This window comes from Oryzias latipes, chromosome 10 (assembly GCF_053564925.1).
Source record: "Oryzias latipes strain Hd-rR chromosome 10, Olatipes_Hd-rR_3.1".
Lineage (NCBI taxonomy): Eukaryota > Metazoa > Chordata > Actinopteri > Beloniformes > Adrianichthyidae > Oryzias > Oryzias latipes.
In genome coordinates, this window is record NC_136246.1 from 9,636,166 (window position 1) to 9,659,563 (window position 23,398).

General features: G+C 40.4%; 1 long non-coding RNA gene across 1 annotated transcript; it reads right to left on the reverse strand.

Annotated features, from left to right (window-relative positions):
• Window positions 1–2,639: 2,639 nt before the first annotated feature.
• Window positions 2,640–15,122, reverse strand: LOC144994713 (uncharacterized). The gene is made up of 2 exons (XR_013658302.1): window positions 14,795–15,122; window positions 2,640–3,685 (listed from the first exon to the last, which is right to left on the reverse strand). It is a non-coding gene; the product is annotated as an uncharacterized LOC144994713 (long non-coding RNA).
• Between the last annotated feature and the right edge of the window lie 8,276 nt (window positions 15,123–23,398).

Here is a 23,398-nt window from a genome sequence, read left to right on the forward strand (position 1 = left end):
GGAAAATATCCGGTTTACAGTCCAGAGGGTGAACACCTGAATAACAAACAAGGTCAAGTACATGTCCATTCTTATTGGTGGGGAAGTTGATGTGCTGATGAAGATCAAAGCTGTCCAGACAGGATGTAAAATCTTTGGTGAGGGTGTTGCTGACGTTGTCCATGTGAAAATTAAAATCACCTAAAATTAATAGGTTGGATGAATGTGTGGAGAGATGAGTCAAAAAATCAAAGAAATCAGTGATAAAATCCTTATTTGGTTTTGGGGGCCGGTAAACAGTTGCAACAATAGTTGGCATTGGTCCAGATAGCTGACATACAGTGGCCTTGAAGGATTGATAGGAGGATACAGTCACAGGCACGGGCCTCCAGTTATCACGGTGGATCATAGTGATGTAAACAAACCCCGAAGGTGTTACGTCGTTCAAAGAGGTAACGTCATTCGGCTGCTGCCAAGTCTCTGTTAGACACATGAAGTCCAACTTTCGATCGACGAGGAAATCTTGGACGAGATGCCCTTTGCTCGTGAGCGAGCGGATGTTTAGTAGACCGAAGTTGGCCGTCGTGCTGGAGAGGTTAGCAGCACTGGTGTCGTTAGCCACCCGGGGCCAGGTGAGCCAGCGTGGCAGGGTCAGCGCGGCGTCGGGAGTTCCTCAGCGGACGTCGGGTAGAAGACCAGAAATATCTGAACGAGTTGGAGTAACCATCCTGGAAAATACGCCGTGAGCCCTGGTGAAAGTATCTCCGACAGGGCTGATAGAAAATGTCCGGGTGCTGGAGTAGCGTTGGCGGGGGTGCATCAAGGTGAGTCAGGCGGAGTTTTGCGAGGTCTCTTGTCTCTTGACCAGAGACAGTATGGTCCAGGCAAGTAGAGTCCACTCAGGGTTGATCCACATTGTATCCGGCGTGGCGAGGAATCAGCAGGCAGGCTAGTTCACACACACACAAAAAAAAAGCCGGATGTTGTTCAGAACCGGACGTGAACAGATCCCGGTGACAGTCCACAGGTAGTTGGACAAAAAGTGGTATTGATAGATATCCAGAATTTTAGAGCAAAAAAACAGAGTCCATAGGCGTAGAAATGCTGAAATTTGGTCCAGGGGAGCAGCGGCAGCCGGAAGCGCGCTAGCGTTCACTCGACCCGGAAGCAGGTATATAAAACAATCAATGTAACTCCACCTCAGGCATTGAACTGAGCTTAATTATAGCCCCTGCAGTTGATCTCTTCCATCCCAGGTGATGAACAGTCTGTCTGGTAAGTCAGCGATGGTCAAGCCCTGCACTTGCCCAAGCCGTCCTTTATTTTACCTAATCCTTTTTTTTCATCACCAAGGACTTTCACCAAGGACTTTCTGATACTCTGCTGAACAGCCGCTACTTTATTTATGCTGGTATTCCTGACAACTTCAATTGCCTATCCCCGCTTGTGTGTTCCTGATCCCTTTTGGACTACGATCGACAGTTCTGCTGAGGTGTTCACCAGCTTCTATGGCCAAAGGAGGCGAAAGGAGGACTGACGGCCGGATTCGCCACCCACCGTCCACCGACAAAAAGATCAGCAGCACCCTCAACACCGAGCAGCACTAGACTTACTGGCTAACCCCCTGTTTATGTAGCCAATGATTGAGTTTATTGAGTGGATGAGTGTCTGTATGCGATGTGTGAGTTTTCTTGTGTTGCAGGTTTTGATTTGTTTTGGGTTGTTAACCGGAGCTCAGGAAACTGCTGGGACCCGCCCCTGTAGGATTTCCTTTTCCTTTTTTCTTTTTCTTTAAATAACTTTTCTTTGCGGAAAATTTAATTAATCCTTTTTTGTTAGCCCCCTTCCGTCATCCCTCATCCCTGAGGACCCAGGTGTCAGTCCCGTGTTTAAGGTGGAGGCCTTCCCTGGTTTGGAGTGGCGTGTCCTTGGGTTGAAGTGTTCACAAGTGTATGTGATCTGCATCACGTGATTGGCGTGACTTCTCTTCTTATGTTCTTCGGGAGCCTCCCTTAACCAATTTAGGTCCACAGCATACTGAGCTTTTGTCTTTGTTTTAGATGTGCATGTATTTTAACAATTTATTCTTAGATTTGGTTTTAGAATCTTGTAATTAAATTTGTTTTAACCCTAAAACCCCGGTCTCCTGCCTTTGTGTACATCCCTCTATTTTTCTCTTGCCTCACTAGCAGGTTCAGAGTTGGCACAGTTACAGTAATGTTTTTTTTAGTGGTAGTCTGTTTTTGTATGTGTTACTAAAAAGTTGGGGGTTAGTGCAGTCACAGTAGCGTTTGTTTTTGCCGTATCAGTCTGAATTTTTACGTGTTGCAAAGGAGGTTGGGAGTTACAGGTATTATATATTGCTCTAAGGCAGCTAAGGCTTCTAACGTATTTAACTTGTAGTGTTGGAAACATGTAGTAGAGTTACTGTGAACACACTTGCAGTCTTTTCAGACATGTCTCTGACTTGTCTCGCTTAATGTACCTTATAGTTCAGCACACCTTTTAAATGACCAAAGTTTGAAAACAGCCCATCCTTTCACAGTGCGCCTTATGATCCAGAGTGACCTTTAGTGCAAAGAGATGGTAAATGACTGGGAAAAATCAGTTAATCAATCATAATTTTTTTATAAATATTATGTCTGCTAAGAAAAAAAAGATTTTGATTAGATTAGATTAGATTTGCTTTATTGTCATTGTCCATCGTACAATGAGATTGAAGCATCACCAACAGTGCAAGAACAGCAAGGAAGGAACATCTTAATACAATGAAATCAATCAAACAAACAAACAAACAGTATGTAAAAGTGTGCAAGTGTAAACTGTAATGGAGAGTGCCGAAATTAGTGTGCAAAATTGCGAACGAAAATTGTGTGTAAACATGTCAGAAGTGCAACAGGTAGAGGTCCACCTGAGAACTCATGAACTGAAGTGTTACATCTTTTGAATCTGATTTGGATTTTAAATGTTATGTAAATTAAACAAACAAACAAAAAAGCTGTGCATGCAAGAAAAACAAGAAAAAAATCACTGTGCTTCTGGAGGCAATCATCCAATCTTTAAAACACTTCAAAGTACTTGGAAATCGACAAGTTAGTCCATTTCTAAGTATGTCTCCTTGCTTATATTTTAGACATAAAGGGTTCCATAACATCCGTAAATGTAGAGGCACATGATAACATACAGAATATAGATTAAACTCAGAGAATTTTCGTGGAGAGCGAAACCATTCTGTGTAAATAAATGTGCGTCCAGCTTTAGGATCAGCTCATTCTGTGCAACCTGTAGTGGCTGCAGGCCAGTAAAAAGAGGAGCTTATCAGTACCTTCCTTTAGCTGGCTCTCCTCTATCTACAATCTGAGAAACACTTGTGTGTAATAACAAGAGGTTTCTAGATATTCATCAGCTATCCACTTCTTTAGCCAAACAGTAATATTTTTGATAGTTTCACCCCTGGACTGCTACAGCACCCATTTGCATCAGCGCATTTGAATGTTTTGATAGGAGCAATATTTCTTTTGTCTTCTGTCTGCAGGAGGATTACTTTTCCGAGAATTTTCACAAAACAGCATTTAATAAGCAGCGCTGATAAGGCCTCCTTTGGAAAGAGATAACAGCCTGTCCGAGCGCATTATTGATCCTGTGTGACCCGTTTGTTGAAGAAAAGCCGAGAGGGGTTATGCTCCATCCGCGCTGGGAGATGCTCCTAGAAGAGGACAGCCAGGGAAAGCAAAGCTGCTTATCAAAATACTGGAAAAAATGACATAAAAGACAGTTTACAATTAAATCAGATTATTTAGTTCAAATATAAATCATAACAGCTTATTTTAACTACAAATTAAAAACTTTAATACGTTCTAAGTATTTATTTTTCGTCAACAAATCTAATGATAGATGAGTTTATGATTGGTCTAAACTGAAGAGGTTCAGCTAAATCGTATGTGTCCGCAGCTTGCTGCAGCTGGAAGCGAAGCGCAGTGACGGCAGCCGCTGAAGCTCAGAAATAAAGCCTTGTCATGTTCCTGTGCGCCAACAGTGAACCCTTGCTGCGTGCTAGATGGCAGAGGCACACTGGGGGCCGATGCACATGACCTTCTACTATCAGAGCAGACACGCTCATTCATCACTGCAACCTTGAATCATTGTTTTACTCAGCTTGAGCCCTTATGTTTCTGTTCACGCAAAGAAGAAAAAGAATAACTGCATTTTGGTTGGAGGCAACAGAAGCCTGTTTCATTTTAGTGCCTCTGTTACCGGTACTAAAATCATCTTTGAACAACACATGTGTCAATCAAATTAAATTATTTCCTTTTTTTTTAAATCAGAAGAGGCTTTCTCTCATCTGTACGCATCATGAAACAAAAAACTTTCACACGTGGGAGACCCCTTTTTGCATTGCTTAAAGGAGATTGTTTTTGACACAGCAGGGTTGCAGTGCATAAACCTCAAGAGGAGCTTCTGGTTGGGCTTGTGTCTGTTAGTGTGAGCGTGCGTGTGGATCTGTGTGTTTGCTCCATGTTCTCAATCCAACTTTAAAGGCATAGAATAATCTTTAGTGGTTGAAGCTGGTGGATCGCCCACTGTTTTACAGATCTGTAGCAGAGCAGCAGGCAACACATGAACCAAACAGGTGAATAAAAGACTTGGAATATATAGCTTTATAAAAAAAGACAGACAGAAAAACCCTCAGTTTCACAGCAATGTATCATTTTGCACAAAAATTGTGGTTAGACTCAAGTTAGACTGGCATAACATTAAGTTTGTTGGGGCATTTCATGTGATGAATCCGTGCTTGTGACTGTTAGAAAGTAGGAAAATAGACAATCAGCAGAAAGTTTGTGTGGTTGTCTTACAAGCGCTTATGTATTACATGCAGTAAGGGTCAGTCCTCTGACCGGACCAACAAGTGCAGTGGACAGCATCACCTGTAAGTCATAAGTACATGTAAATGACATCATTCTAACAAATACTTCACGATAAAGTTATCACACGCACGGACAATACGTTCCATTTCCCTTAAGGAGGCCATACGAGCCACCTTAAGCGTCACCAAGACGCTCCCTTGAAGATGCGGCCGTTCCTCTCTATGACCCTTTATGGGACAGGGTAACCCAAAACCTGAAGCACCCATAGGCTGCGGGTCCACGCCCCTCACGGGTGAAAGTGACTAAGGGTTAGCAGTTCAAACATTTCTGAGTTGTACTCAGGGAAAGAAAACAATCTAATGTGCAAGTACAGTATCCAACACTGAAATCAAATGTTGAATTATTTGAATAGAAAAAATGTCCTAGAAAACGACCACAGAGAACGCTTTTACAATAATTCAAAAAATGATCAGAGTGGGACTTTAAAACCTTTCTTTTGCATCTTTGTGAAAACATTATCAAGTTTGTATTTTAGAGCCATTCTGTGGTGTTGTGTTAATGTTTTTTTCCATGCAGTCCATTACTGTTGCTCTACAAGTAATCAGTAAGTTTGACATGTGTCTGATTAGAAAATCCCTCCAGATTAACATGTGAAATATTACTGAAGGTGTACTTATTCCTGACATATACAACAACAAACTGGATGAAATACCACAAGGACTGGAACTAAACCCCACTGAAGTGTTATTTTGTTTTTTTTGCCACTCTGGATGAGCAAGTCTTCACACAGGATGTTAACAGAGACTATACAGAGAGAATTCTGCAGATCAGAACTGCTTCAAAATAAAACAAACAACATAATGGAAGAAACTGAATATAGAAATTTGTGTTTTGTTATTCGTAACCCTTGTGCTATCTTAGATGACCCCACCCTTACATTGACGTGTTATTCCTACCATGACAAAGGTGGATAAAGGTGGAAAGATTTCATGTAATCCATGGACACCATTGAAGATCACAAATCATTGAAGAAAAAAGGTTCAGAGCACTGTCTAGTGGGTCTAGATGACCCAACTCCCAATGTTAATGTGCCTAGGATAGCACAACGGTTAAACAGCATAGGTGCTGCCTGTGGTCTGGAAGGTGATGTAGGGAGATGAAGGGCCCTTATTGACTAATTTTTTAAAAAGTTAATTAGTACATTGTTTACTAGCTTGAAAGAAAATTAGATAAAGTTGTGCAAAGAATTGCACTAATTAAAAAAAAGAATAGGCTGAGCATAGTTTTGCAAAGAAAAAGAAATGTATATTTAGACAGTTGTAATATTTTTTAATAATGCCCAGCTCATGGGGACTATGAATCATTTCTGGAATTGTGTGAAACAAGTGTTGTCAGTGCAGAAACAGTTATTTTCATTGTTCAGTTAATTCTTTAGACATGTTTTTTCAAAATTTACTTTATTTACTTTTTTTTTTTAGACTTTTTGTTTATTGGCTTCTACCATTGTTCTTTAAACATAGTTCCCGCTGACATGTCACACTTTTATATTTGGCAAAAAAGACTGATTATTCTAAATTTTCTTAGATTTTCTGAGTAGCCAATTTTATCTATCAAGTTTTTCTTTGAGACAAGAATAGGGAATGATGGGATTTGAACATCGTCCTCATTTTTAGTTTCCTTTCCCAAATAGCCACAAATCCTCTCAGCTTGTGTAGTTCTTGTTGCACTTTGGAAAACTAGCAAAACTGCGATCAGCTTTCCTTCTTTTTATTATTCATTTTAAATCAGTGCAACAGAAACCACAAGCACCACAGCATCAAAAATGCATAATGGCTTTTAAATCCAACCTATTGGATTTGAGATTTAATGTTGTATCATAAATATCATTACACTGCAGAGTTTCCAAATAGGAGTTCTGCAAGAAGCAAAACATTGGTTCTGGAAGAACATGAAGAAATTTCTTTTTTGTCAGAGCCTTTCAGATGATATCTCCTGTAGAGACCTTAAAAAATCCTTCTACCTGCAGCCATTAATAACTTCATAAAACACTGCAACAAAAACATGTGTGTACTGAAAAGCAATGTTTTTAAAACAAGTTCAAAAATAGGGAACACAAGACGTTTTTCCAGTTTGCAAGTAAAGACATGTGCCAATTAAAGTTATAAAAATTTGAAGAGAAAAAAAAAAGAATTTGTCTTTAGACAAAACAAAATAAAAATAAAATAAGTTGCTCTTTTTGAACAAAAACTATCTTAAAATTTGCTGTAAACACTCATATTGCTCTGATCATCAGCATGTACTGTTACGAAAAATTTTACGACTTTAAAGTAGGTGCATTTGCATACACTTTTACTTTTTGACCCCAAAAATATCCTATTTTAAGCGCTACAGAAGTCCAACTATTCTTATTTCCAGACCACTTCATTTTTGGATGAAGTTGTCAAAACAAAATGTAAATTATGAGCATAAACATAGTTTAATTAGAGATATGACTTAAAGTGTTTTCAAGATCAACAAGACATTTAAGATTTAATGTCTTTAAACAAGTTGTTCCGTTTTAATGAAGAGTTACTAGGAAGGTAGTTTTCTTATGTCAAGTGTAACAGCTTGGCTAAAGAAACACTTAGTGATATTTTGTGTTTTTGCTGTGAAAAAACTGTGCAGGAGAAACAGCATGGAGGAGAACAGAAAGCAAAGGAGAGAATACTTTAAGTTACTTCAAGGGAAATTAAGAAAAAGTATGAATGTCGATGTCCATCTAATCCAGGTCCAATAAGTCCTTCAGATGTGTTCATCGGAACTTCACTTGAACACACGATTCTGGCTACGTTCACACCGCAGGCTGAGACGACCCAATTCTGATTTTTTTGCCCCTATGCGACCTGTATCTGATCTTTTCATGACAGTCTGGACAACACTGATCCTGGCTCCAATGCCTTCTTAAAATGAGAAGATTGTAATTGTGCTGGCTCCTTTGTGAAAATAAATGTAATACTGCAAAAAGAGCTCCGCTGTTGACAACACTGTCGTTTGTTGTTTTTTTTTTTTTTTTATTCTTGTATTTTATGACATTTTATCATATACATATCTGTTTAATCTAGAATTTTACTTGTATACTTTTTATGATATTTTACCACATTTATTTTATTTCAAATTAGACTGTTTACGAGTGTTTTCTCACCCTCGGCTGGGGTGTTTGGGTCTTTACAGACACCCCTGCCAATAGGAGGACAGGGCAGACGGCGCCTTCTGGTTTCTCTTTATTCTGGTTTCTCTTTATTTTATTTAATTAATTATTTATTTATGTTCCACTGGTGTTCGTCTTTGTGTATTTTATTGCGCGGGGCTAATTTAATGTATTTTATTGTATTTTATTGCATTTGTTTTTGTTTTTATGTACAGCACCTTGAGCTGTCTTTCTTGTCATAAAAGGTGCTTTATAAATAAAATTAATTTGAATTTGTTGACATCCATTGTTAACGTTAGCTACTTCCGCAAACAACAGTGATGTCGTTCCCCGTTGAATACTCTTCTGGGCATGCGGGTCACTTCTGGGTCATTTCACGTTTCCACAGGAGATCACAAAAGTTCGCATTTAATTGGAAATGTGAACGGCCTTTCAAAAAAATCGTATTTTTCCAAAAAATCCGGAATTGAGCATTAAGCCCTGCAGTGTGAACGTAGCCTTTGACTAATCACACAATGGCTGTCATTAGTATTGACAAGCGGAATGAGTAGAAAATGAGTTGTGTCTCATTTTAAAAAGCTGAATTTGTCCTATTCACTGCTGTCATCAAATGAAAGAAGTGTACAAAATAAATCTCCTCCATGTTGCTACAATGTGGAATATAAAAAAACAACAAGTCAGTCTTTTGGTTTTGTGTGAGCATGATCATAATATTTGATCGGTGACCTGTGTACTTCCAGCAGTCTAATACACTGCCATATCAAGATGCTGATTAGACAGCATGATTATTGCACAGGTGTGCCTTAGACTGGCCACAACAAAAGGCCACTCTGAAATCTTCAGTTGTATCACACAGCACAATGCCACAGATGTCGCAAGTTTTGAGGGAGCGTGCAATTGGCATGCTGATAGCAGGAATGTCCACCAGAGCTGTTGCCAGGGAATTGAATGTCCATTTCTCCACCATAAGCAGTCTCCAAAGGCGTTTCCAAGAATTTGGCAGCACATCCAACCAGCCACAAGAAAAGGCGATGGCCACTCTGAAATCTAGATATGGCACACCTGTGAGGTGGGATGGATTGTCTTGGCAAAGGAGAAGTGCTCACTATCACAGATTTAGATAGATTTGTGAACAATATTTCAGAGAACTGGTTATTTTGTGTATGTGGAAAATGTTTCACATCTTTGAGTTCATACCGTAAAAAAATGGGAGCAATAACAAAAGTGTTGCATTTGCATTTTTGGTCAGTGTACTTTAACTTTGTTTACTGTGGAGTTACTCTATTACATGACAAAGATTTGAAGCTATAAAATAACACAAAGAAATGAATACAGGCAGAGTAAAGAAGATTTGTAATGTTCCTCAATGGATCTATTACAGTTGAAGCATGGATGCAAAACAAATGGTTTCTGTTTAGAGAAATCCGCTCCAATCACATAGATTTTATGAGAAACATTACAAATTGCACAAATGATTCACTCGGTCAGGAACAACATGAAGGGTTTCATTCCAATAACCAAAATGAAAAGGTTTGGTGCCTGCTGGGACAGCAGAGGGAGCAGAGGAAGAAGAGGAGAGAAGAAGTGATGGATAGTCTTACTTCCTGCAGGAGAAAGGTTTGATTAATGGCCGTCCACTCGGCAAAACACACCAGCTGTGAGGGGAGATAAGTACCAATACAAAGAACAAATTACTGTCTCTACTGTCATAATTAACCTCAGAGACCAAAGCATGCAGGAAGTGTAGATTCATGTACAGACTGCATCACTTCCTCTGTATTTCACTTTGGGAAAGGAAAAACTGCAAAACATAGAAATGCATATAAGGTTAAGTACTAAATCTGTCCTTTTGTTGCAGAATTTCAAGCTTTTTTATTACTGGATGCGGAATTCCCAAAGACTTATGAGAAAGTTACTGGATGAAATTCTTTGAAAATGATTCCTCCGTGGATGTAACTGTCAACCCTTGTGCCAAACACATTCCCAAAATCTGAATTTACAGACCACTATGATTTTGGGAAAAGAAGCTTGCTTTATGTGAGGAAAACTTTAACAAACGCTTTGGATTGTCGATTTGTGGTGATTGTCGTGATTGCTCCCAAAAGGCATGTTTTTGCTGGAGATTGAGGAAAGGACAACTTGTAGTGATGGGTCATGCTCGAAAGCAGTAATTCTAAGACTCTCAAATGTTGGGAGCTGATTCTTTACTTTTTTTTTGGTTTCGCACTCTCTGCCTGTTTGTTAACACTAAACGGGATTCACACATCAGGGGGATTGAGTTTCAATGTTATGTCAATGGTACAGACGCAATTTAACCCTTTGATGCGCAACATATCCACACCCCCTCTAATGCGCAACAGGGGTCTAAAATGACCCGCATTCATTTTCTATGTAATCTTATGATGGCTGAGTTTTTATTTTGTTGTATCTTTTAAAATATATATTTTTTACTGTTGAATATTCCAAGTATTCTCTACATATCTTGTTTTTTATTAACTCAGAATATTATTTACACTTTTCCTTTCATACTTAATGGATAATAATGGTTTTTACAACAAATGTACATACACGGATCAAAAACGACCCAGTCATTCAAGTGTGATTTTGATCAAATTACTTAATAATAATAACATTCGTTTTGAAGTAATATTTAGCAATGAGTTGGGGCAAAACATTTATTTCTTTAATTAAAACATGGTTATTTTCATTTTGTAACACATACCTCTGATAACATAACATGTCTAACAATCTAAACTGTATCAGCATTTTAACAACTTTAAACTGGTGTGGCACATCTGTTTAACCAATTGCGACCTTCGATTTAACATTCTCACAAATTATAATTTGATATTTGTTCTCTGCACACAGGTCTGGTGCAGAGAAAACACCAGCTTTTGACTTTTCTCTTTTAGGAAACTTGGCAGATCCCACACCTCTTCCTCTTCTTTTGGCCCTCCTGTCTGACGTTCTCTTCAGGCTGGATGGTGGCTATGTTTGTTTTTTTAAACCTACATTTTCCCATTGCATGAAAATAATAATAATGGATTGGATTAATTTGCACTTTTCCAGATGCTCAAAGTTCTTACAATTTGTCCATTATTTATTCATTCTTCATTCATGTAGCTACTGTTGTAGCCCCAGCTGCCCTGGGGCAGACTGACAGAGGCGGGGCTGCCAGTTGGCCCTTACAGTCCCTCTGACCATCACCAGGACATTCATACACATTCAAACACCAGTGGAGCCACACTGGAGGCAGGGAGGGTGAAGTGTCTTGCCCAAAGACACAACGACAGTTGACCGGGGGGGAGCGGGGATCGAACCGCCGATCCTCCGATCATTGGGTGACTTGATCAACCACCTGAGGTACTCCCACCCAAACATGCTTTTGGAGTGGGTGTGTGCCCTTAATGCGCCTCTTCATATGTGGCATGACAAGCTCTTTGCCAGCTCCTTGATAAAAAGCCGCTGTGCATTGCTGACACCTCGCAAATAGCCAGGGTGTTGTGCAATGAAGGCATAGAGGGTGGCAACATCCAGCATGGTTTACCAGAGAACCATGGGCCACCCCTGTGTTCTCCGCTGGCATGAATAGTTTCTAATCATTTGATCCATTGTGTCCACATTTCATTTTGTTTTGTCATAGTACTGGATGAATTCTGGATTCTTCTTCTGACTGTTGTCATCCACTGCTTTGTTATCATGCATGGTGCTCAAAAGGCACAGAAAACAAGATATTTTGAACACATATAGAGGAATAAATGATTAAATGTCATTTATTTCAAAGTTCTGCTGTGTAAATACTGAGCCATATGAGAAATACCATAAAAAATGAATGTGGGTCATTTTGGACCCATGTTGCGCATTAGAGGGGTAGTGATACAAAAACAGTTTTCATTCAAAAAGTAAGAAATGAAAAAATAAAATAATCATGTGTGATGGTCTAAAACAAGTTAATTGAGGAATACCTTGACTGCTGAATGATAATATTAATTTATTGCAAAAAAATAAAACTTAGCCGGGTCCTTTTTGACCTATGTTGCGCATCAAAGGGTTAAGGTCCTGCAGCGTGATTTGAGCAGCGCCATGACAATTCAAAAATTTCGACATTGGCGAGGTCGCCGCGTCTCATCAACCAATTATGGACACAGTTTTGGGCACATGATCAAGGGACCTCCAGGTCCCGCCTGCACCACAATCCACACCCCCTGACAACCCCCCGCTTTTTAAGCCTAGTGTCATGCTGCCTCTAGTAGCTCTCCTCCCCCTCCATTCTCTGCTCTGTTCCTGACTCTACCAGCTGCGACTACTCACCTCATCTACCTCCAGTCCTTCAAAAAGAGATCCAGAACCAGTATTCATCGCCAGTTCGTTGCCCCCGATGGTGCTTAGTCTAAACTTATCCTATGCCTCGTCTCAAGGACAATCTAACCACGAGTGGTTGACTGAGCATCCAGTCCTATGGAACAGAAGCTCCTCACGGAATTCCGAGGACTACTCTGCCAAGCCTCAAATCAGAATCACACTTCATCAAGCCTCGAGCCATTGGTACCTCCAGCCACTCCACGAGCCACGACCCAGCCACGCCACGAGCCACGACCCAGTCACACCACTATCCTGTCACGCCACGAGCCATGGTCAAGTCCCGCCACGAGATATGGCCCAGTCACCTGCTTCGACAAAATTACAAATCCACTGACAAGAGAAATAAATCTTTACTTACCTTCCTACTCACCTGTGTATTCCTTCCGGGTAAGCGAGCCATGACACCTAGCCCTGATCTGAACCCAAACCAGAATCTGGGGAAAGTAGTGTGGTTCTGTCCTCTACTCTCATCTGCTTCTCCTCTCCTCCATCCTTGATGATTTATTTATCATTTATTTCGTGCTCCATGCCTCTGTTTGGTGCAGTGCGAGTCATGTCCCTCTTTCCCGGGGAGAATCTATTTCCAGATTCCAGTTGGCTCGTCCGTGCTCCTGTTCTCGGCCGTAGACCTCGTCTCTGCTCCTGCTCCTACACTTGGTTGTGGACATTATCTCTGGCTCGTCTCGTCCCCCCACCCATCTGGATGACGCCCATCTGCTAGACAATTTAAATATGTAGTTGTAGAGTTAGATAAGCTAGTTCTTCTCTAAGAGTTCTGGTACATCGCCTCTCCGTCCTGGGGAGGATCCCTCCATCTTGACATCAGCTTAAATATTAAACAAAAGAATGTAATGAAAGAAATGCAAAAAATGTTGCAATTCTAAGGCTTCTCTTGAATACACTATACATTAAAGCATTTTTTAGCAAACAAACCATTATTTTTTTCAAAGTTATGGTAGACTAAACACAAAAAATCCATTGTAAAGAGTTGAGAGTCAAAACAGCCTATTCTTTCCCAAGAGATGAATCGAAAGAATCGTCTCTCAAGAAATGAGAAATGTGGATTAGGTCATCTTCTTTAATGTCTCACTGAGCTGTAGAACAGCAAGAGATAATAAGTAAGGGTTAATGGCCTTTGAAGTGTGCATTATCATTTTTTAACGCACGCCGTGGAAGCCTGATCCGTCGGCGAAGCGGAGGACGGTTGCTTCCGCGAAGTGCGTTAAAAAATGATAATGCACACTTTGAAGGCCATTAACCCGCTTATACCATTGTTACTTACAAAAGCAATAAATATTAACCAGTTTTTAGTCTTTAATTCTTGGGTTTTTTTCGATTTGGATCACTTTTCTCAAAAAAAAGCGGACTATTTGTTACGTGGTGCGGTGCATAACAAATAGTCTGCATCGCACCGCACCACCACTGCAGTCAAGTTCGGCGATATAAAGTGATCTATATATGCTGATCTTTCCGATGGGTTGAAAAAAGCTTCAGTTCAGAGAGAAAGTTCACCTCTTACCGCTTGCTTTTGTCCAGATGATGAAGCAAAAGGTTATTTTAAAGAAGCCGGCGCAGTGATACAAAACATTTAAGGTAGGTGACCGGAACTTCTTTTTTTCACCCTGCGGTTATCCTGTTTTATATCACTTTTTAACGCACATCCAGCAGCCAATCAGAATTGAGTATTCACCCCGACCATGGCATAATATATATTTAAACAAATTTTATTACTAAAATACAGCTCTCACAGTAATTTATTTTTTTCCCATCATTTTGCTTAGTAATCTGCAATGTGGGCAATTTGGAGGACTGAAGGAGAACAGAATGCCTCGTCATTTAGTCTAATGTCCACAGTGGTAAGAAAAGGGGTTTATATTAGGTTTATTATTAGAAGATAACTTTAGTATAAAAATATAAATTATAGTTAAAAAGCTTTTCCAAATAAAACAAATAACTATAAACCACATACCTATTTTGTTCTAAATTAATTAGCTTTTCATTCAAAGCCAAAGAGCCAGCATGTGTCATGGTACCCCCGAGAGGCCCCTCCTTTCTCTGCTTTCTCCTAGATTGGACCCAGCTGTTGGCATGTATCTCATCACCTGCACCTGTATTTAAGACGGCTCTAGACCAGTATTCTACGGCAGTTCATTTGCCCTCTATGGTGCTTACTTGGTCTTCCCTAAGCTCTCGTTTTGATCATTCACGCTCTTATTAATTCCCTGCTCTTGCCTGATCCTAGTTCTCGATCTGCCTACAGATTCCCCGCATCCATCCACGCCGACCTGGGCCCAGCCACAAGCCCATCAACCTCAAGCTCGTATTCATACTCTTTGAAATTCCAGCGCTCCAACTCCATTCTGCCATCAAGCCCGTTCCTCGCAAATCAACCTCCACTTACCTCCTAGACGCCGCTCCATCTCGGCTCCGAAAAATCCTCCTCTGCATCTGTCCTCTCCTGCTCCGGTGTCTTCTTCGCCACTAGGCTCCAAGCTTTCAAAGTCTTGTCAAAGATTAAATCCATTCTCGCCACTTCCAGTGTCTGTCGTTTTGGGTTTCAGCGTTTGGGTCTGCTCACGTTACCACCGAGCATGACAGCATGGAGGCACAACAGAGCTACATGTGACTCAAAGTCTCAGGTTGCAGACTCCTGTCTTACAGCATTTACCAGAGGACAGTAAGCAGGAGCATAAACAGGAAATGTGGCAGCTTTTTCACTAGTGCACAGAAAAGGCTTAAAATGCACATGGTATTGATGTCATCAAGAGGTCTTTCCTAGCATCCATTTAAACTACCGGTAATAGGAAAAGTAGTGATCTGACTTTATGTGCTATATCAAGAAAGATTTTTGTCTTTGATGGTTTTTCAGTGCTACGTCTACACATTAAGCTAAAGTTTCCTGCTGTCCCCAGTGCAAACAGACAAGGAGTGAAAATTGTTTCATGAACTAAACTTGTTTCATGACTAAATCCCTCCAATAAAAAGAGACCAACTCAAAATTTCTCAGTTTTTATTTAATGAAAGGTTTTACACTTTGCTTGTCAGTGCTTTAATTTTTTTAATTATTGCTGCAAACCAATAAAACCTCAGTGACATCAAATAACAGGAGAAAAAATTGGTTTCCAAGTGGAAACAATCAGGTTTGAACAAAGGCATACTCCTGATGTGAGATAGTTTGGCTTGGTCGGCGCAGTGAAAGCCAAATTGCTCCTGTGGTCCTTTTACTGTATTTCAGGCTATCTGCCTCTAACACATTCCAGCTGAACTGCAGGGAGACCCGGCTGTTAAACAGAACCATGTGTGTACTGTAAAGCCAGACACTTGAAATAGTTGAGGTTTTTCATACTCACTTTTGAATTTTGACCTTTCCTGCAGCCTGCCAGCTGTTCCGTGTATACTCTCTGTTTGTACAGATAATCACCTCATAGAAAGTGTGTACCAAGTACACCAGCGGCATGTTTTTGATAAATGATAGGCCTCATTTTACTTCATGAGCCCACCAACAGGCCTTTTTTTGTGTGTGGGGGGGGCCTTATCTGCACGCTTGCTTCTCTGTCCTCAGAATGGTTGATGAGTGTTTCAGTGGGCAGTCGGAGGCCCAGCTCCTCTTCATGCTGAGTTTCTCCATTTAATGAGAATCTCTAAAAAGTCGGCCCAGCAGGGGAGATCAATTCGGTGGCCCAGCAACTTCTACCAGGGTAAGGATGGGGCAAATGAAGACAACACTAAGCGCAAAATGCTGCAACATCATGTTTGCAAAGTCAGGGAAAGCTGCTTCGAGATGTACGGTGGCCCTGAAGTGCAAATCACGGCATCAAATTCCTCAACGCAATAACATACTAAATAACCCAACAAGAATTAAGAAAGCAAAAGAAATAATTAAAAAACATTACATTGGCCGAATCCAAATTCTTACCCTTTCCCTCCCATTGTAGGGGCATTTGGAAGGTTGGAGGTGTCCAAAATAGTTATTTGAATGAGGAACTCTTGGCAGAGGATTCTGTATCCCTTGGATTTGGCCTACATTTCAGGAATCAAAACAAAATTCCAAAGAAATGAAACAAAGTACAAAACATTTCGAGAAACAAAATAATTTCCAGAAATTAAATCAAAATGTTAAAAAACGAAACACAATAAGACTGGTAAAGGTAGGTACTGTGGAACATTGCTGATTGGATGATGACGATTGATTTTTGACGTTTGATGTTTTCAAATGGGCTGCACGGTGGCGCAGTGGTTAGCGCTCTTGCCTCACAGCAACAAGGCCCCCGGTTCAAGTCCCAGCTGGGGGACATGAAAAGCACAACATCAATGGGGGACCTTTCTGTGTGGAGTTGCATGTTCTCCCCGTGCATGCGTGGGTTCTCTCCGGGATCTCCGGCTTCCTCCCACCGTCCAAAAACATGCTACATAGGTTGATTGGCAACTCTAAATTGTCCATAGGTGTGAGTGTGAGAGTGAATGGATTTGTGATTGAGGATATTCCACCCTGCGACAGACTGGAGACCTGTCCAGGGTATCCCTTGCCTACGCCCAAGTGGCCGGGATAGGCTCTGGCAACCCTGTGACCCCGAAAGGGAATAAACGGTTAAGAAGATGAATGAATGAATGTTTTCAAATGCGTCTTCAATGTCTGCAGATTAATAAAAGTTTCATGCCAAATATTTTTTGGTTGAAATGATGGACAGATGTCATCATCCAATCATTCAACCAAAGATGTCCCATCTTTGGTTGAATTTGGTTTTCCAACTTTTTGGAAAACAAAATTTCAAGAAGTCAAAATGAAATGTAAAAACATGAAATAAACAACAAAACTGTAAAAGGTAGGTACTATGGGACATCGCTCATTGGATGATGTTTGTCCAATCTTTTTAGTGATGAAGCAATATTGGATGTGCTCTGTACTATTAAAAAACTTTATTGAGTCAATTTTTAATGGGACTTCCACCATGAGGCACCCATCGCAGTGTTATTGAAACACAGTGACGATGGTAAATACCAACACGTACTTCCCTGCAGGAAATGTGGCTAATCACAGTATTACTTGAGGAAACAAGTTATTTCTGCAGGCGTGGCAGAGGAGGCAGCCTCCGAAAGCGGAGGGAAGGCTATGTGCGGCGATGTCCCTTTTGTTTGTTTAAAGGGCAGGATAATCAATGGCCCTGTTTTTTGAGGCATGGCTTTGACCTCTCACAGTGGCACCTGTATCAATCACAAGCTAGCTTTGTTCTCTGCCTCACTGCTCGTCACATTTGTCTCTCCCACTCGCAACTGCAACATGGAGGCCGTCCATCTACTCTCAAATGTCAGTCCACATCTCGTGCCAGCTGTCAGCAGACAGAGTACACATCCATTAACAGCTCCAGAGTGTGGAGGGAACCACTTTGTATACGAGAAATTTACCCACAGCAGGAAGTGTTTTTTTGTAAAAAAAAAAAAAAAATATATATATATATATATATATATATATATATATATATATATATATATATATATATATATATATATATATATATATATATATATATTTTAGGCTAAAGAACATCAGGAAGCACAAATCACTGAAACTGCACAAAACATAAAAAATTCTTTAACATCAAAAAACGGATTAAGTAAAGAAAAGTAGCATTGTTTTGTTTTTAAGTTAATATTTTTTACATCAATTGAAAGTGATTTGGCTTTTCACCAAGCATCATTTTCTGTCTCTTTAAACAGGTTTCTACACAGACCAAACTATGAATCAAGTTTTTTACATCAAACATTGGGGGTTGGACAACTGGTTCAATAAAAATGACCTTGAAAATATTTCAGTCAGACAACTCTTGCAGAAGAACATTTATTTCACGACATCTTTAGGTTTTCACAACATCTTTAGGATGACATTCACAATTTGATTCACAACTTCGTTTTGGCATAAGGCTCCGTTCAATTCCTTGAGACAATTATTTTTCCATACACTTTCGGGTAACAACCCCCGTAACGGAGCCCACAGGTGGAAGCCGGGGAGGAGGGAGGGGCAAAGAATGAGCGCTGAAGGTAAGAGAGAATGAACAATTGTACACCTGACTTAAATAGGACGCTAAGCAGGTGGGTTAATTAACAGACCCGCCCTAGGGGAGTAACCTGCAATTCTGCCGAGTGTCTGCCCGAAATGCGACGAGTCGCTTATAATAATTTTTTCAAAGGTAAAGTTATGCAGTATCCAAGGAATTCATGAAATGTACTACTGTGTTGCTATATGTAAAAGTTAGAAACTGAGTCCCCACAGAACACCTCCAAAACCTGCAAGAAACCCTGAAAATCATGGATCCAAGGTCCAAGTCTCCCACGCAACCAGAATTCCACCTAGTTTAAGGCAGAGAGGAATGAACAGGATCCAGACCTGGCATGAACAGAGAGTGGGCAACCTGCATGACCATGGGGCCAGCGAGGAGATCTGCACACCCCAGATCCGGCCCCACACTAGACAATCGGCTTGTCTTGGTCATAGAGTTCTGCACAATCCCAAACACCATCACAGATGATGTTGGGCAGTAAGGGGCCACTCAAAGACATGCAGCTTCAGGCAAGTTACCCACCAGGCCTGCTTAGTCAAAGGGGAAGCTGCCCACCAGGGTTAAACAATTGAATACATTTGCAGCATGATTACAATATAATGCAAAGCAGTTTCTTCACTCGAAATTTAGAAAATTAGGTCTTGTTATATGACTTTTCCGAGCATCTGGGGCATTATTTCAGCTGATTGTAAAATAGCGGAAAAGGGGGTTATAGTATTTAACTTCTATGATTTCCCCCAACCTGTCTTCATGTGACTTCTTATCTACTATACAACTTTAGAAGAGGACCCCCTGGAGGACCATTATTTGTAAAGTAAACTAACTCATCCCATTCAAGTAAGTTTACTTAGTACTGAACCAAATAAGTGCCCCATCCACATTGAGTTCAGTTACTCTAAAAAAAAAAAGAAAAAGCAAGAGAGCCTGTCTGATTTATTCAACAAAACTATTTGAATTCTCCACAGTAATTCAAGCAATAATAATCTTAAATGTAACAGAGTTACATTAAAAAGGCAGTGCAGAGATATACCGAGTCACCTACATTTAGGTGTTCCTATTCCCTGTGGTGACCAATGACACATTGTATTACATGCAGATGCTTGACTAAAAGCTGTAAAGAACCTTACTGATGCTACGTTCACACTGGGCTCAGAAACACACATTCAAACGACCAATCGGGGACGCGTGACATATCAGTCACAAAACAGGCTGACGGCTGGCTCCAATTGCTGCAGATTTATTAGCTCAGCTAAAAGTCCATAAAGCTAAATCAGGGTCAGGCAGCCAGGGGTCAATAACGAGCATGGGAGCATCAGAGAGGAAATGAGAGTAATCAGGATCCAGACCAGATTCGGGACAGGCGGCAGGCAAATAGAGTCCGATACAGGGTCAGGAGACAAAAGATCAGGGGCCTCATTTATAAAACTTTGTGTAGGATTTGCGTCAGAAGTGGCGTGCGGATGAAACATAGGACGTGCGTACACACAGAAATATTCAGATTTATAAAACCGAGCACACGCACATCCTACGGAGTTTTCCCTTAATAAATCACAATCAATTCTAAATGTAGCGCAGCTTTTGCGGCTTCATGACACGCCCATAGTTTCCCATAAATAGTCCGTGAAACGCCCACAAGTGAATATTCATTGATTGCGAAATCATGGCAAAACGTAACTTCACTCAATGTGAAGTAGAAGTTATCGTTGGCGAGGTGGAAAAGTGTGGGCATTACTAATGCCAAAAAGGCATGAGTGGCAAACGGTGGCAGACGCCGTAAATGCTGTAGCCTTAAAACCTCGGACCGTGGCCGGAATAAAAAGCCCGCAGAGGTCCAACAGGACGGCTCGAGGAAGTCGGAACCGGCTCATAAGCCACTCGTCCTCGTTTGCCAACAAGTCTTCTTGCTGTCTAAAGATGCGTTCACTCCGAATTCTTCCATTTGCCACATCTTCTAAGAGCGCAAGATCAGCCATTGTGCGTCATTACGCATTGTGATGGGGCATTTTATTTCCATCCAATTAATTGCATCTGACAGGCTACAGATGTCGGTAATAATCGACATGGAAATGGGAAATTGTTCAGCGCAAATGTAATTTCTTGTTGCTTTCTGAATGGTTGAGACATACGCCATACATTGTTTTATCAAAAATAAAACAAACTAAAGGCATATGCATGAATACCATAATTCCATAGCTTATGAAGAAATGTTTTACTATGAAAACAACTTTCCCCAGTGGACAATTAATACATCTGTCTGTCTGTCTGTCTGTCTGTCTGTCTGTCATGCCAATTTTGCAAAACATATTTCAATTTTCTTTTTGCAAATATGAGATCATTTGAATTTCTGTTGTAATTTTCTTTTGATTTTTTTTGTTTATTTCACTGCTGATCGATCAAACGGGTGTTCGTGTAGGCTGTTAATTGTAAGACTTGCTTTGTGAAGTCTTCATGTTATTTATGAGAGGCAGGATTGTCATTTTCACTTTCACGTGTTTCTTCCATCTGCCGACGGCGTCGCCATTTCTCATTTCACCCGTTTTTGTGCGTACGCCTGGGTCAGAGCTTGCATGAAGGACCGCACATTTTCCCGTCAAGTTTGCTTTTTATAAACATCAATTATTGCGTAGAGAGTGGCGTACGCCTTCTTTTGTGCGTACGCAACGTTTATAAATGAGGCCCCAGGTCCAGATATAACTAGGGATGGGTACCGAGCCCCGTTTTGAACGAGCCCCGGGGCAACTTCTTCAAGACCGCAGTATTGTTAAGATCTGACCTCAAAGGTTCTGCTATTATAAATTAATATCCTGACAGCATTTTAAATCAATGCAAGTACTAAATGAACTATCGTGATATATGGGCAAAAACTTTTTTCTAACACCCCTAGTGTTGCGGCTCCCTGTGCTTTTATCTCAGAGGGACACCGATCCAAATGGCTCTTTGAGAAGTACAGGTTGCAGACCCCTGGTCTAGCACATCCACGTCCATTCCAAGTTTGTATTGTAACATTATCATGTATAAAGTAAAATGTTTTGTTAAAAAAACAATGTTGTTGCATAATGAGGAAATAAAACACTTTGTTTTTAATTTATTTATTTATTATTTTTCGTCCTCAAAAAGTATTGATAAGAGTATCGTTAAAACACCCGATCGATAAGCAGTATCAATAAGAGTAGTAGTACAGCACTACCATTTGGCTGAGCTGGTAGTTGAAGGGTTATGGGTAGCATCCTTTTTTTTTTAACTCATTGAGGAGCTAACTGTTTTAAAGTTGATGATGAAGGAGAGATTAATTTTTGCATTTTGTGCCCAGGCACAATTCTGTGACACCAAGTTATTCATTTATTGGAATAGAGCTGTGAAAGAAAAGGCCTAGAGCAAGATTTGCACCACATTTTGCACCAAACCTCTTCCAACTGTAGGTACTTGAGCTTGTATCGGATAACGACGGTCCTGTGTGAACGCCATATGTTAGGAGCATGCTCAAGAATGCATGAAGCCAATGATTGATGTGAAGGATGCTTGCAGCCTCGCTTACATACTAACTAATGACACATGGACTTATGAGGGTCTTTCAGTGCGCACCGAAAATTAACTGGCTGTGCACAAGAAATAAACAAGAACATAATATTTTTCAAATAGAACATACTACTACTACTTCACTCACAGGTGGTGAACTTTCGCTGGGTGCAGGCATTTCGAGAACTCAGAAAATTTTAATTTGATCACTTAATAATAGGAAAAAATATAAATAAAGAACAATTTCCCACAGTGGTAGGACAGACATTGATCATCAGGAAACAATCCCTCCTGTTTTTTCATGGGTTGGTCCTCAGTTTATCAATATGTACCGCTGAAGCTTCTAAGGCCAAATTATAATCACCCATTCGGCTCGGAGTGATCCAGGACTGCTGTCTCTGCTTGGAAGAGAGAGACCATTTCTATTACGGAGTAATTAGTCTGGTTGTCACCGCCGCCTCGACGTGAATCTACTTGCTGCAGCTCTAAAGGGATTTGGGTGTTGCCTCCACACCTGAATAATAATCACTTTGCATTCATTTGCCAAGGACACTAAATGTAACTTTGAACCGCTAATGCGCAGAAGTACAAACAAAACAAATACCACCATGAAGTGAATTTATCTCATCTTTTTTTCTCATTTGACTAACTATTACTGGTTTGTTGTTACAGTAGATTGAGAAAACTAGCAAAGTATTCAGCTTTCACTGGGTTGGTTTTCTCATTCTGTTCAACATTTTAATGACAGGATGCATCTGCTTTAACAGATTATACCAAAGCAGTGAATCTGTTTCCCTGTATGGTCCATCAGTTACAGTATGATAGCCTCAATATGTTTAATGGTTTGTCACAGCAGGAAGCCTCACAGCTATTATTTTAATGAAGCAGTCATATCATGCAACGCCTTTAAACGCTCTTTTCAAATTCCAGTTATATGTAAATGAGACATTTCTATGCATCCAAAATCTCAGATCTTGTCTTTGTCCCATTAATACTTTGGTGCGCTTGTAATGCAACTGTAGTTCTGGAAACATTAGATTCTGTTTTCATATATTCAGATTGTGTCCCTGCTCTGTGACAGTCTCAAACACACTCACCACAGCTGTGTCTTCCTAGTGATTATTCCTTAGGTTTGAGTCAGAGCCACTTGTCGTCTTTTTGTTCCTAACTGACGTGTTTCGGTTTGTCAAGTACCCTCGAGCAATCTAATCATGCGTCGCTCTATATTTGGCTTGATTCTATAAAATAAAAAAATTCTTAATGCATGTTGCCTTTATGATTAATCCAGACATTTGGACTTATGCTTTTTAATGTTTGTGATGAAGTCACAATGCCATAATTCTATTGTTTTATAATTAAAAGCCTTAGTCACAACTGCCCTCACAGGTGGATGCGGGCAGCCAGCGGGCAAAAATTGGGCAAACCTATGGGCA